This window comes from Rattus rattus, chromosome X (assembly GCF_011064425.1).
Source record: "Rattus rattus isolate New Zealand chromosome X, Rrattus_CSIRO_v1, whole genome shotgun sequence".
Lineage (NCBI taxonomy): Eukaryota > Metazoa > Chordata > Mammalia > Rodentia > Muridae > Rattus > Rattus rattus.
The window spans coordinates 65,060,385-65,074,565 of NC_046172.1; the positions used below are offsets into that span (position 1 = coordinate 65,060,385).

The window sequence follows — 14,181 nt, forward strand, 5'->3', positions numbered from 1 at the left end:
TAGGATGATTTTGAATTTTTGATCCTAATGTCATTACTGCTGAGGGCTGGAATTACAAATATGAACCATTTTGCCCAGTTTTATGTGAAATTGAAGACTAAACACAGGACTTCCTTCATACTAAGCAAACAATCTGCCAACTAATCCACATCTCCAGCCTTCCTTACTCAACCCTCATTAATTTGGTTATCAGTATGTATGTAAGTATATAGGAATGCTAGTGATTTTTCTATGTTTTATATCCTGGTATTTTGCCAAATGTGTTGTCAACTCTGCGGTCTCCTTGAGTCTTTAGGCTATCTTATGTATAGAACCCTATCAGCTGTAAATAAGGACATTTTTACTTCTTTGACTATTTATATTGCCTTTATATTATTTCTCTTATATTATTGCTCTAAGACTTCAAGGCATATATTGATTAGAAGTAGAGAGAAGACGGGAATCAAGGAGCAGTCTGGTGAGGGATCCTTCTGGTTTTAGTCTGTACCCAGAGCTGACCCTGTGCCACAGCTCTAGGTACCCAAATCCTGCCTGGAGAGAGCTGGTCTCCCAGAAGTGCTGACATACAGACTTACAGGCGGGTCAAGCCACTGTTAGAGATAACAAGACCAGCTAACACCAGAGAGAAGCAGATGGCGAGAGGCAAGTGAAAGAAACTAAGCAACAGAAACCAAAGCCACTTGGCATCTTCAGAACCCAGTTCTACCACCACAGCAAGTCCTGGATACAGCAACAGACCTGAAAAAGCAAGATTCTGATTTAAAATCACATCTAATGCTGATGCTAGAGGACTTTAAGAAGGACATAAATAACTCCCTTAAAGAAATACAGGGCAACACAGGTAAACAGGTAGAAGACTTTAAAGGGGAAACACAAAATTTCCTTAAAGAATTACAGGAAAATAAAACCAAACAGGTGAGGGAATTGAACAAAACCATCCAGGATCTAAAAATGAAAATAGAAACAATAAAGACATCACAAAGGGAGACAACCCTGGAGATAGAAAACCTAGGAAAAAGATCAGGAGTCATAGACACAAGCATCACCAACAGAATACAACAGATAGAAGAGAGAGTCATAGGGGCAGAAGGTACCATAAAAAACATTGACACAACAATCAAAGAAAATGCAAAATGCAAAAATCTCCAGCCCCCAACATCCAGGAAATCCAGGACACAATGAGAAGATCAAACCCTAAGGATAATAGGTATAGAAGAGGTGATTCCCAACAAAGGGCCAGTAAAATATCTTCAAAATTATAGAAAAAAACTTACCTAACCTAAAGAAAAGAGATGTCCATAAGCATACCAAACTCCAAATAGATTAGATGAGAAAAGAAATTCCTCCTGTCTAAAAGATGCTCTGACATATAATGAGGACACATGTTCCACTATATTCATAGAAGCCTTATTTATAGTAGCCAGAAGCTGGAAAGAACCATATGTCCTTCAAGAGAGGAATGGATACAGAAAAGTTGGTACATCTACACAATGGAGTACTACTCAGCTATTAAAAACAATGACTACATGAAAATCTTAGGCAAATGGATGGAACTAGAAAATATCATCCTGAGTGAGGTAACCCAGTCACAAAAGAACACACATGGTATGAACTCACTGACTGATTGGAGGATATTAACCCAAAAGCGTGGAAAACGTTGGATAGCATTCACAGACCATATGAAGCTCAAGAAGGAAGACCAAAATGTGGATACATCAGTCATTCTTAGAAGGGGAAACAAAATACTCACAGGAGGAAGTACAGGGACAGAGTGGATCATGACTGAAAGAAAGGTCATCCAGAGACTGCCCCACCTGGGGATCCATCCCATACGCAGCCACCAAATCTACTCATTATTGCTGATGCCAAGAAGTACTTGCTGACAGCAGCCTGATGGATGTCTCTCTCCTGAGAGGCTCTGCCAGAGCCTTACTGATACAGATGAGAATGCTTGCAGCTAATCATAGGAGTGAGCAGAGGATCCCAATGGAGAAGTTAGAGAAAGGACTGAAGAAGCTGAAGGGGTTTGCAACACTATAGGAAGAACAACAATATCAGCTAACCAGAAACCCCACAACCCCAGCCGAGGTCCAGGTATTAAACTACCAACCAATGAAGGTACACATGGAGGGACCCATGGCTCCAACCACATATGTAACCAAAAGGATGGGTATTGTTCAGCATCAATGGGGAGAAGATCTTGGTCTGTAAAGGCTGCATTTGCTCCAGTGTAGGAGATGACAGGGCATTGAGGTTGGAGGGGTGGGTGGGAGGGGAACATCTTTATAAAAGCAGGGGAGGGGAAGGTGGGATGGGGATGGGGTAAAGGGATAACATTTGAAATGTAAATAAATAAAATAGCCAATAAAAAAATTTTTCCTAGTATTTTCTTGTTGCCATGATTAAATATCCTGACTAAAGAAACTTATGGGAAAGGGAATTTAACTCACAGTTCTAGGCTACAGTCTATCATAGCAGAGAAATCAAGGCATTAAGTATTAGAAAGCGGTTCCCTTCCTCTGTCTGCTTCTTACTACTTTTATCCCATTCTAAGTGAGAGTCAAGCTCCCTCGTTTGGTCCTTCCTTCTTGTTTAGCTTCTTTGGGTCTGTGCAGTGTAGCCTGTATTTTATGGCTAATATCCACTTGTACATGAGTACATGTGATTCATGTCTTTTTAGGTCTGGGTTACCTAACTCAGGAAATTCAAGCACACCGAATGCAGCAGAGACCAAGGGAATGGCCAGCCAATAACTGGCCCAACTTGAGACCCATCCCATGGCCAAGCACCAATCCCTGACACTATTAATGATACTCTATTATGCTTGCAGACAGGAGTCTAGCATGGCTGTCCTCTGAGAGACTTCACCCAGTAGCTGACTCAGACAGATGCAGATACCCATAACCAAACACTGGATGAAGCTTGAGGACACTTATGGAAGAATAGGAGGATTGCAGCCCCCAGGGGGATAGGAATTCCACAGGAAGACCAACAGAATCAACTAACCTGGACCCTTGTGGCTCTCAGAGACGGAACCATCAACCAAAGAACATACGCTGGCTGGACAGACTTCCCTGCACAGCTTGGTTGTCATGTGGGTCCTGAACAACTGAAGGCTATCCCAAATCTGTTGCCTGTCTGTGGGATATGCTCTTCTAGCTGGGCTGCCTTGTTATGCCTCTGTAGAAAAAGACGTGAGGAGCCTCAAAGAGACTTAAGTGCCAGTGTAGATGGCGGATACCCAGGAGGGCCTCCATATACTCAAAGGAGAAGGGAAGAAGGGATGAGGGAAGAATTGTGGGAGGGGGCAGCGATCAGGATGTAAAGTGAATAAGTAAACATTAAAGTTAAATAAAAAAACAGAAACAGCTAATCACATTACACATGCATACTCAACTTGCTCTGTCCACTCATGTGCAGTCCAGGGTCTCCTACCAATGGGCTGGTCTCATGCACAACTAGGATGAGCATTCCCACATCAATTAACACAGTGAAGAGAATGTCCCACAGGTAGGCCAATCTTCCAGGTGATTCTAGGTTCTGTTAGGCTGAAAGTTAACAACTTTTACGAGTCCATATCTTGTCAACTTGACACTCAAATGTACTACTTTGAAGCTGTAACTTTCTTTCTTTCTTTCTTTTTCTTTTTGCTTTTTTATTCATTTATTACTATTAAATTTTTAAAATTTTTTATTAGATATATTTCTTTACATACATTTCAAATGTTATTCCCCTTCCCAGTTTCCTGTCCTTAAGCCCCCCTCCCCTCCCCTCCCCCATACAGGCATTCTTCCCATACCTCCCCCTTACTGCCTCCCCATATTCCCCTGCACTGGGGGTCCAACCTTGATAGGCCAAGGGCTTCCCTTTCCACTGGTGCCCCAACAAGGCTATTCTCTGCTACATATGCAGTTGGAGCCCTGGGTCAATCCCTGTATAGTCTATCTGTAGTTCCTGGAAGCTCTGGTTGGTTGGCATTGTTGTTTTTATGGGGTTGCAAGCTCCTTCAACTCTTCCAATCCTTCCTCTAATCCCCCCCCCAAGGGGATCCTGTTCTCAGTTCAGTGGTTTGCTGTTAGCATTGACATCTGTATCAGACATGCTCTGGATGTGTCTCTCAGGAAAGATCTATATCCAGTCCCTTTCAGCGTGCATTTTTTAGCCTCATCAATCTTATCTAGATTTGGTGGCTGTATATATATGGGCCACATGTGGGGCAGGCTCTGAATGGCCCTTTCTTGAGTCAGTGATCTAAACTTTGCTTCCACATGCCCTCCTATGGATATGTTTTTATGCCTTTTTAGAAGGAGTGGGAGCATCCGCATTTTGGTCATCCTTCTACTTGAGCTTCCTGTGGTCTGTGGATTGCATCTTGAGTAATTTGAGCTTTTTGGCTAATATCCACTTATCAGTGAGTGCATACCAAGTATGTTTTTGTGACTGAGTTACCTCACTCAGGATGATATTTTTTAGTTCATTCCATTTGCCTATGTATCTCATGATGTCATTGTTTTTGATAGATGAGTAGTATTCCATTATGTAGATGTACCACATTTTTTGAACCCATTCTTCTGTTGAAGGGCATCTGGGTTCTTTCCAGCTTCTGGCTATTATAAATAATGCTGCTATGAACATAGTGGAGCATGTGTCTTTGTTGTATGTTGGAGCATCTTTTGGGTATATGCCCAAGAGAGGTATAGCTGGGTCCTCAGGTAGTGCAATGTCCAATTTTCTGAGGAACCTCCAGACTGATTTCCAGAGTGGTTGTACCAGTGTGCAATCCCACCAACAATGGAGGAGTGTTCCTCTTTCTCCACATCCTCGCCAGCATCTGCTGTCACCTGAGTTTTGATCTTAGCCATTTGACTGGTGTGAGGTGGAATCTCAGGGTTGTTTTGACTTGCATTTCCCTTATGACTAAAGATGTTGAACATTTCTTTAGATACTTTTTGGCCATTCGATAATCCTCAGCTGAGAATGTTTTGTTTAGCTCTGTACCCCATTTTTAATAGGGTTATTTGGCTCTCTGGAGTCTAACTTCTTGAGTTCTTTGTATATTTTGGATATTAGCCTTCTATCAGATGTAGGATTGGTAAAGATCTTTTCCCAATCTGTTGGTTGCTGTTTTGTCCTAATGACAGTGTATTTTGCCTTACAGAAGCTTTGCAGTTTTATGAGGTCCCATTTGTCGATTCTTGATCTTAGAGCATAAGCCATTGGTATTTTGTTCAGGAAATTTTTTCCAGTGCCCATGTGTTTGAGACTCTTTCCCACTTTTTCTTCTATTTGAGTGTATCTGGTTTGATATGGAGGTCCTTGATCCACTATGCAATTCCCTCTTGTGTCTGGACTGTGGGCAGAGGGTATTCTCCACTGACATCTCAGGCATATCCACACTTCTGAGGTTCCAGCACTATCCCCCATGGGATTTGGGTACAGGGAGCTGTTTGGTGGGATCAGTTCAGTCCTGGGTGCAGACCAGAACTGCAGGTACCTGTGGTTGTCTGTTCCTATATCCCTCTGTCCAGAGGCACTGTGCAGTTTCCCCTTGGACCAGGGATGTGGGCCGAGGTGTGCAGAGGTGGCAGTTTGTCCTGTGGCCTCGGGATGTCTGCACTCCTGGGTGTTCAGCTCTCTTCCCCACGGGATTTGGGTGCAGTGAACTGTGGGATGGTATTCGTTCACTTCCGGGCAGAGCCAGAAACAGGAAGTTCCCTGACCCAGAGAACTTCTGCCTCTGTGTATTCTGAATCCACCAGGCAGGTCACTTGGTATCAGAAAAGTGGGTCTTACCTCTGCTCTCAGGTGTGTTGGCGCTTCTGGAGATGGTCTTCCAGCTCTAGGTGTGGACTGGAATCAAAAGGTCCTGCCCCTGATTGCTCCTAGGTCCTTGCACCCAGAGGGCACAGTTGGCACTATGAGATTCCCTCTTGGGTCTGGGCTGTGGGCAGAGGGTAGTCTCCTCTAACTTCTCAGTAGTATCCACGCTTGAGGGTCCAGCTCTCTCCCCATATGATTTGGGCGCAGAGAGCTGTTTGGCCGGATCAATTTGGTCTTGGGCACAGACCAGAACCGCAGGTACTGGCGGCCGACCTTCCCTATATCCATCCCTCTGCCCATAGGCACTGTGCAGTTTCCCTTGGACCAGGGATGTGGGCCAAGGTGTGCAGAGGTGGCAGTCTGTCCTGCGGTCTCAGGATGTCTACACTCCTGGGTGTTCAGCTCTCTTCCCCACGGGATTTGGGTGCAGGGAGCTATGGGATGGCATCAGTTCCAAGCCATAACTTTCTACTTCTTGCTCTATAAGCCCACGGCCACGTTATACTCTAAAATTCATTTATTCCAACTTCAAAAGTGCTCGTAGTCTTTAACAATTCCACAATCTTAAAGTCTAAAGTCTCCTGACTATGAATTCTAACAAAATCTAAAATAAAGATACATACATGTACCAAATAATGTCTCATAGTAAACAGTCTTATTTCAAAGTGGAAGAACTGTGAGATAAAAAGAAGTGGTCATACCAAGTCAAAATCCTAAACCAGCTGGGCAAACATTACATTTCAAGTCCATGTCTGACATCAGGGACTTGTTAAGTAAACCAACTGTGTCCCAAGGGGCTTGGCAGCCTCCCCTGCTCCATACTTGGTGCCTTTCTCTGCAGGCATCCCATAGTCTTGGCATCTTCATTATCCTGGGGTTTCTACTGAGATTTGGGCTTCACCTTCACAATTGCACGCAATGGCCTCTCAGGGCCTATTTATAGGCATTCTGTCCCTACTACATGCTCCCTGGCCCCAGCTGCTTTCCATGCCCCCCAAAATCATGCACTATTCATGTCTTCAAATTTACTACTACATGAATAATGCTGCCTATCTCTGCTGCCATCTTGGGATAAAACTTATTTCCCATTACCCAGACCACAGCTCTGTCACCTCCTGTACGGATAGAAACAGTGGTGCTGTTCTCTAAGAACAGTTCTTTTCTCAGAACTAGACTAAATGTGCTCCTGTGTTGAAATTTCTTCTGCCAAACAAATTAGTCCACTATCTTTAAATTAAGCCTCACACAGGTTCTCAGAACACAGAATGAAAACACATTCTTGGCGAAAATATCACACAGATGGTCCCTGGAATTATCAGGAGCTAGAAGCAGATAGTAAAGTCCCTGACCCCAGTGCCAAAGAGTTCATGAACCAGAGTTCTACTGTCTGTGTTTTTCCAGTATTCTTCTCTCTCAAGTTTTCACAAGAATGGCCCATTAAGCTCTGCTCCAGCATGCTATGACATTTTTAGCCCTGTACCGAACTCTTTACTGTACCAGATTCAAAACAGTTCCAAAGGCACAAAACCCACACAGTCAGGTTTGATAGCAGCAGCTGTGAGATATTAGTGGCTCAGCCCAGTTAGCCCAACCTGGTGTCTAGGTGCCTCCCCTCAGTTTCAGTCACGCTAGCATTAAAGCTTTTAGGAAAAGGTACTGGCATAGGAAATAATAAACAAACAGGCATCAGAACTCTCTTATGACATCCCTGACCTCCAGCAAGGACACTCTTGGAACTGATGCTTTGGGGTGGGGGTATCTCTCCTTTGCTTGACCAGCTTCTGTCTCTTGTTCACGTCATTCATTATCTTATATCCTCTCTTTCTTTTGTCATTCATTTTTCTTTTTACTCTTTAAAAGATCTTCACATCTTTATAAGTTTTGCAGTAATTCTCAAATTTTAACTGCATAAAAATCACCTGTAAAGCTGAATGTAGTAGCATACATCTTCCATCTCGGCACTTGGGAGGCAGTGGCAGGTAGATCTCTATGAGGTCAAGGCTATCCTGGTCTACACAGAGAGTTCCTGGGCAGCTAGGGCTACATAGTGAAACCCTGTCTCAAAAAACAATAACAACTAAACAAAGAAAATCACCTGGAAATTTTCTCAATTGCAGATACATATTCAGCAAGTTTGGTCTGAGAATGTGCACTTCTAACTCATTCCACAATCCTTTTGGATGACAGACCACACTTTAACTTTTTAGTTTATTAATGCTTTAATATTAATATATTAACTTGCTAGTGCTTTCATATTTCTTGAGTTTGAAGTAGCAATTAATATTCAATGTTGTGTCTCACATTATCCAAGAATAGCTTCCACACTCCTTTGTCTCTCCCATCTGTTCACATCGTTTCTCATATTCTCAGTCTATCTGCAGCTGACAGTGTCATGATCTGATTATCAAATACCTAAAATTTTTGAGTATTTTTATTAGTTGTTTGCAAGTTTTGTACAATGTGTTTTAATCATAATCACCATCTTTCCTTCAACTCTTCCCAGATTCATGTCTTTCCCTACACACACAATTTTGTGTCTCCATTTTAAAACAACCTTTAAGATAAACTTTTGCTGCCCAACTATTCTTGGAGGCATGAACTTCCATTGGAATGCGGGTGCTTTACCAGGAGCTACAGTCTTAGAGAAAACTATCTCCCCCTCTATCAGCAAGTTAACATACCAAGAGTCTTCAACTGGGGGTATGATGTCATTCATGCCCAACTCCCATGTAAATGGGATACAATTACTCAATGGAATATCATTCAACTGTTAAGAAAAATTAAATTATGAAATTTACAAGTAAGTGTATGGAGTTAGAAACAAGCATCCTGAATGACATAACCCAGACACATAAAGGTAAAGATCTCAGGTTTACTCTCATTTCTGATGGTTGCATTAAATATGTGTTCCATTTGGGATACTCACAGAGACCAGGGATTTAGTAAGGGATCATAAGGGAGAAGGGTCTTCAAGGCAGGAGACATAGAACACAGTAATATAAAAGGCTAAAGGAGAATAGTGGAACAAGAATGCCTAAATCTGGGTGGTAAATAGTAGGGAAGAGGAGTAGGTAAAGGGGAGGGATAACTAACACAAAAGGCCCTTTTAAAATGCCATACAGAAACCAACTACTGCAAATCTTTATAAAATATATACACATAAAAATGTGTTTTAATAGAGTTGCTCTATGACATTGAATAATACCCTAATTAGACACCCCATGCTAGCAAATTGAAACCTCAGCCCCAGGAATGAATGACTTCTTTTTGAGCTGTCAACCAATGAGGTCATGTAGACCCCCAAATATTAAGGCTATTGTCAGTTCTCCCTGCTACCTACTAGAAATTGATGCTAAGACCACGTTGCTGAAACATACTTGAATTATATATGGAAACATCAAGCTGGTACTCCCCTGCAAACTACAACCATGACTAGCCTAACAGATAGATTCACCCGTGCAACAGTGACATGAATGCTAATGGATTAAGGAACCACTTTCTGAGTGCCTCAAGGTCCCAAGTCCATGAAATGAAACACAAACCTGGCACTACAGAAAGGACCAAGAACCTGTAGCTAGATAGGTCACAGGCCCCAGGGAAGAACTATTATTCTACTAATTGCACATAGTATTAAAACTACTCCTTAGTTAAGTGGTGGTGGCACATGCCTTTAATCTCAGCACACAAGCGGCAGATCTCTGTGAGTTGAAGGCCAGCCTGGTCTACAGAGAGAAGTTTCCAGGACAGTTGGGGTTACACAGAGAAACCCTATCTCAAAAAACAAAAACAAAAACAAACAAAAACTACTACTAATGACTTATTTCTATATCCACAGATTAAAGTGTTTCTCAACTCTCATCGGAGAAGCTTCTTCTTGTAATAGATGGCAGTTAATACAAAGCCACCAGCTGGTTAGTATATAGAGCATGAACATATACCTAGTTGTACTTGACACCTACTGTTACTTCTTTTAAGATTTGTCACTAATGTGCTCACTTTGGCAGCACATATACTAAAATTGGAATGATACAGAGAAGATTAGCATGGCCCCTGCGCAAGGATGACACGCAAATTCGTGAAGCGTTCCATATTTTTTCATCCTGAGTGAGGTAACCCAATCACAGAAAAACACACATGGTATGCACTCATTGATAAGTGGCTATTAGCCCAAATGCTTGAATTACCCTAGATGCCTAGAACACATGAAACTCAAGACGGATGATCAAAATGTGAATGCTTCACTCCTTCTTTAAAAGGGGGAACAAGAATACCCTTGGCAGGGAATAGAGAGGCAAAGATTAAAACAGACACAGAAGGAACACCCATTCAGAGCCTGCCCCACATGTGGCCCATACATAAACAGCCACCCAATTAGACAAGATGGATGAAGCAAAGAAGTGCAGGCTGACAGGAACTGGATGTAGATCTCTCCCGAGAGACACAGCCAGAATACAGCAAATACAGAGGCGAATGCCAGCAGCAAACCACTGAACTGAGAACAGGACCCCTGTTGAAGGAATCAGAAAAAGAACTGGAAGAGCTTGAAGGGGCTTGAGACCCCATATGAACAACAATGCCAAGCAACCAGAGCTTCCAGGGACTAAACCACTACCTAAAGACTATACATGGACTGACCCTGGACTCTGACCTCATAGGTAGCAATGAATAACCTAGTAAGATCACCAGTGGAAGGAAGCCCTTGGTCCTGCTAAGACTGAACCCCCAGTGAGCATTGTTGGGGGAGGGGGCAATGGGGGGGAGGGTGGGGAGGAACACCCATAAAGAAGGGGAGGGAAGGGATTAGGGGATGTTGCCCGAAACCAGGAAAGGAATAACATTGAAATGTAAATAAGAAATACTCAAGTTAAAAAAAAAAAAGATTTGTCACTAATTTATAATCTTTTGCCAGGCACCCCTTTTTATTAGTATAACATGTAAGTATTGAAAATTTCTCTAACCCACGAATAAGCAATTAAAACTTATAATAGGACAGACTCAAATTTTAAAAATACACACACACACACACACACACACACACACACACACACACATACACACACACCAACATTAATTCAGTGGATAATGCCCTGCGAATGTTGTATAACTATAAATCCTTCTGTTACTAAATTCTATTGTTACTAAGGGTATAAAATTAAATTAAATTAAATCAAGTGGACAAAAATAGTATTGCACCTCTTTGCAACAGTGGGATTGTCTTCATGTTCTCTGCTCTCTAACATAAAATTGTTTCACCTGCAGAGTCACATCCGATCAATTAGCCCTACCCCAACTCCATTTTTCCCATCAGTGTAGCAGAGTGTTGCCCAATTTCTCATTACATAAACTTATTACTGCCAAAAATCTGAATCCCCACATTTCTCTCAACCACAGGCTAGAAAATTTCCTCCTTCAGGTCGCTAACCTTTGAATTATTGTCTTGCACTCCAATCTTCAAATTTGATAAACTAGATAACATAAACACTTTACCTCCAACATAATTGTTCTGGACTTTGTGTTTGATCTGACTACTTTGGGTGCTACAATAAGCAAAATATAAGTTAAGTAGCCTGTTTTTCATCACATTTCATTGATTGGTACTGAAGGAAACAGATAAAAAATATTTGAGAATCTGGCTAGAAGATAAAATAATCCAGGCTTAAGGAATAGGGGAAAACTTTGTGGAGGACATAATATTCAAACTATGCTTCAAAAAGGGGCCCTGGACAAAACTGTGAAAGTTAGAAATCCCTAAAAGGCCATTTTTCCATAGAAGAAACAGCTGAACTATGACACAGAGGCAGGGAGATGGATTGTGTACAGAGGTCCTCTACATTCAGTCCTGAAAGGTGAATTTAGAGAACAAAGAGGCTATATCCTACCTCAGGCCCAGGGGCTCAGAGCTGTTTTACCAGCACTTGGGAAGTTAAGAGAGGATGATTAGGAGTTTCAAGCCAGTCTGGGATGCTATCTTAAAAAGGAGGTTGGGGAAGAGATATTCTGGAGAATTTTTTTCCTTTTCTTTTTTCACTAGATATTTTTTATTCACATTTCAAATGTTATCCCCTTTCCTGGTTCCCATCTGTGGACACCCTATCCCATCTCCCCGAACCCCTTCTTCTATGAGGCTGTTCCCACACACAACCACCCACCCCTTCCTGCCTCCGCCCCCCTGACACTGGGGAGTCTAGCCTTGGCAGGACCAAGGGCTTCTCTATCCATTTGTGCCCAACAAGACCGTCCTCTGCTACATATGAGGCTGGAGCCATGGATCTGTCATTGTGTACTCTTTGGATGGTGGTTTAACCCCTGGGAGCTCTGGTTGGTTGGTCTTGTTCTTATGGGGTTGCAAACCCCTTTAGCTCCTTCAATTCTTTCTCTAACTCCTCCAATAGGGAACCCATTCTCAGTTCAATGATTGGCTGTGAGCATTTGCCTCTAGATTTGTTATGCTCTGTCAGAGCTTCTCAGGAGACAGCTATATAAGGCTCCTGTCAGCATGCACTTCTTGGCATCAGCAATATTGCCTGGGTTTGGTGGATATATATATATATATATATATACATATATATACATATACATATATATACATACATACATATATATATATATATACTGGATCCCCAGGTTAGGCAGGCTCTGAATGGCCAGTCCTTCAGTCTCTGCTCCAAATTTTGTCTCCATATTTCCTCCTATGAATATTTTTGTTTCCCCTTCTAAGCAGAATTGAAGCATCCATTCTTTGGTCATCCTTCTTGAGTTTCATGTGGTCTGTGGATTGTATCTTGGGTAATCTGAGCTTTTGGGCTAATATCCACTTATCAGTGAGTGCATATCATGTGTGTTTTTCTGTGATTGGGTTACCTCACTCAGGATGATATTTTCTAGTTCAATCCATTTGCATATGAATTTCATGTAGTCATTATTTTTGATAGCTGAGTAGTACTCCATTGTGTAAATGTACTACATTTTAGGTATCCATTCCTCTGTTGAAGGACATTTGGGTTCTTTCCAGTTTCTGACTATTATAAATAAGGCTGCTATGAACATAGTGGAGCATGTGTCTTTGTTGTATGTTGGAGCATCTTTTGGGTATATTGCCCAGAGAGGTATAGCTGGGTCCTCAGGTAGTCCAATGTCCAATTTTCTGAGGAACCTGCAGACTGATTTCAGAATGGTTGTACCAGACTGCAATCCCACCAACAATGGAGGAGTGTTCCTCTTTCTCCACATCCTTGCCAGCAACTGATGTCACCTGAGTTTTTGATCTTAGCCATTCTGACTGGTGTGAGTTGGAATCTCAGGGTTGTTTTGACTTGCATTTCCCTTATGACTAAAGATGTTGAACATTTCTTTAGGTGTTTCTCAGCCATTCGGCATTCCTCAGTTGTGTGAATTCTTTGTTTAGCTCTGAACCCCATTTTTCATAGGGTTATTTGTCTCCCTGCAGTCTAACTTCTTGAGTTCTTTGTGTATTTTGGATATAAGCCCTCTATCAGTTGTAAGATTGGTAGAGATCTAGTTTCTTTTTGGAGTTGCTCGGAGCTCTGAGTTTTCCTCTTAGCCCTACTTTCATTGTGTCCCATAAGTTTGGGTATGTTGGGCCTTCATTTTCATTAAATTCTAAGAAGTCTTTAATTTCTTTCTTCATTTCTTCCTTGACCAAGTTTTCATTGAGTAGAGCGTTGTTCAGCTTCCATATGCATGTGAACTTCCTGTGGTTTTTGTTATTATTGAAGACCAGCCTTAATCCGTGGTGATCTGGTAGGATGCATGGGACTATTTCTATCTTCCTGTATCTGTTGAGGTCTGTTTTGAGACAGATTATCTGGTCAGTTTTGGAGAAGGTACCATGAGGTGCTGAAAAGAAGGTATATTCTTCTGTTTTGGATCAAATGCTCTATAGATATCTGTTAAATCCATTTGGTTCATAACTTCTCTTTGTTTCTCTGTGTCTCTGTTCAGTTTTTCTTTCCATGATCTGTCTATTGATGAGTGTGGGGTGATGAAGTCTTCCACTACTATTGTGTGAGGTATAATGTGTGCTTTGAGTTTTAGTAAGGTTTCTTTCATGAATGTAGGTGCTCTTGCATTTGGAGCATAGATATTCAGGATTGAGAGTTCATCTTGGTGGATTTTTTCTTTAATGAAAATGAAGTGTCCTTCCTTATCTTTTTTGTTAACTTTTAGTTGAAAGTCAATTTTATTCAATATTAGAATGGCTCCTCCAGCTTGTTTCTTGGGACCATTTGATTGGAAAATTTTTTCCAGCCTTTTACTCTGAGATAGCATCTGTCTTTGTCACTGAGGTGTTTTTCCTGTATGCAGCAAAATGTTGGGACCTCTTTACATAGCCAGTCCTGT

At 41.8% G+C, this 14,181-nt stretch overlaps 1 non-coding gene across 1 annotated transcript; it reads left to right on the forward strand.

The window, feature by feature from the left end:
- Positions 1-9,808: 9,808 nt before the first annotated feature.
- On the forward strand, positions 9,809-9,915 carry LOC116889568. The gene has a single exon (XR_004386485.1). It is a non-coding gene; the product is annotated as a U6 spliceosomal RNA (small nuclear RNA).
- The last annotated feature ends 4,266 nt before the right edge of the window (positions 9,916-14,181 follow it).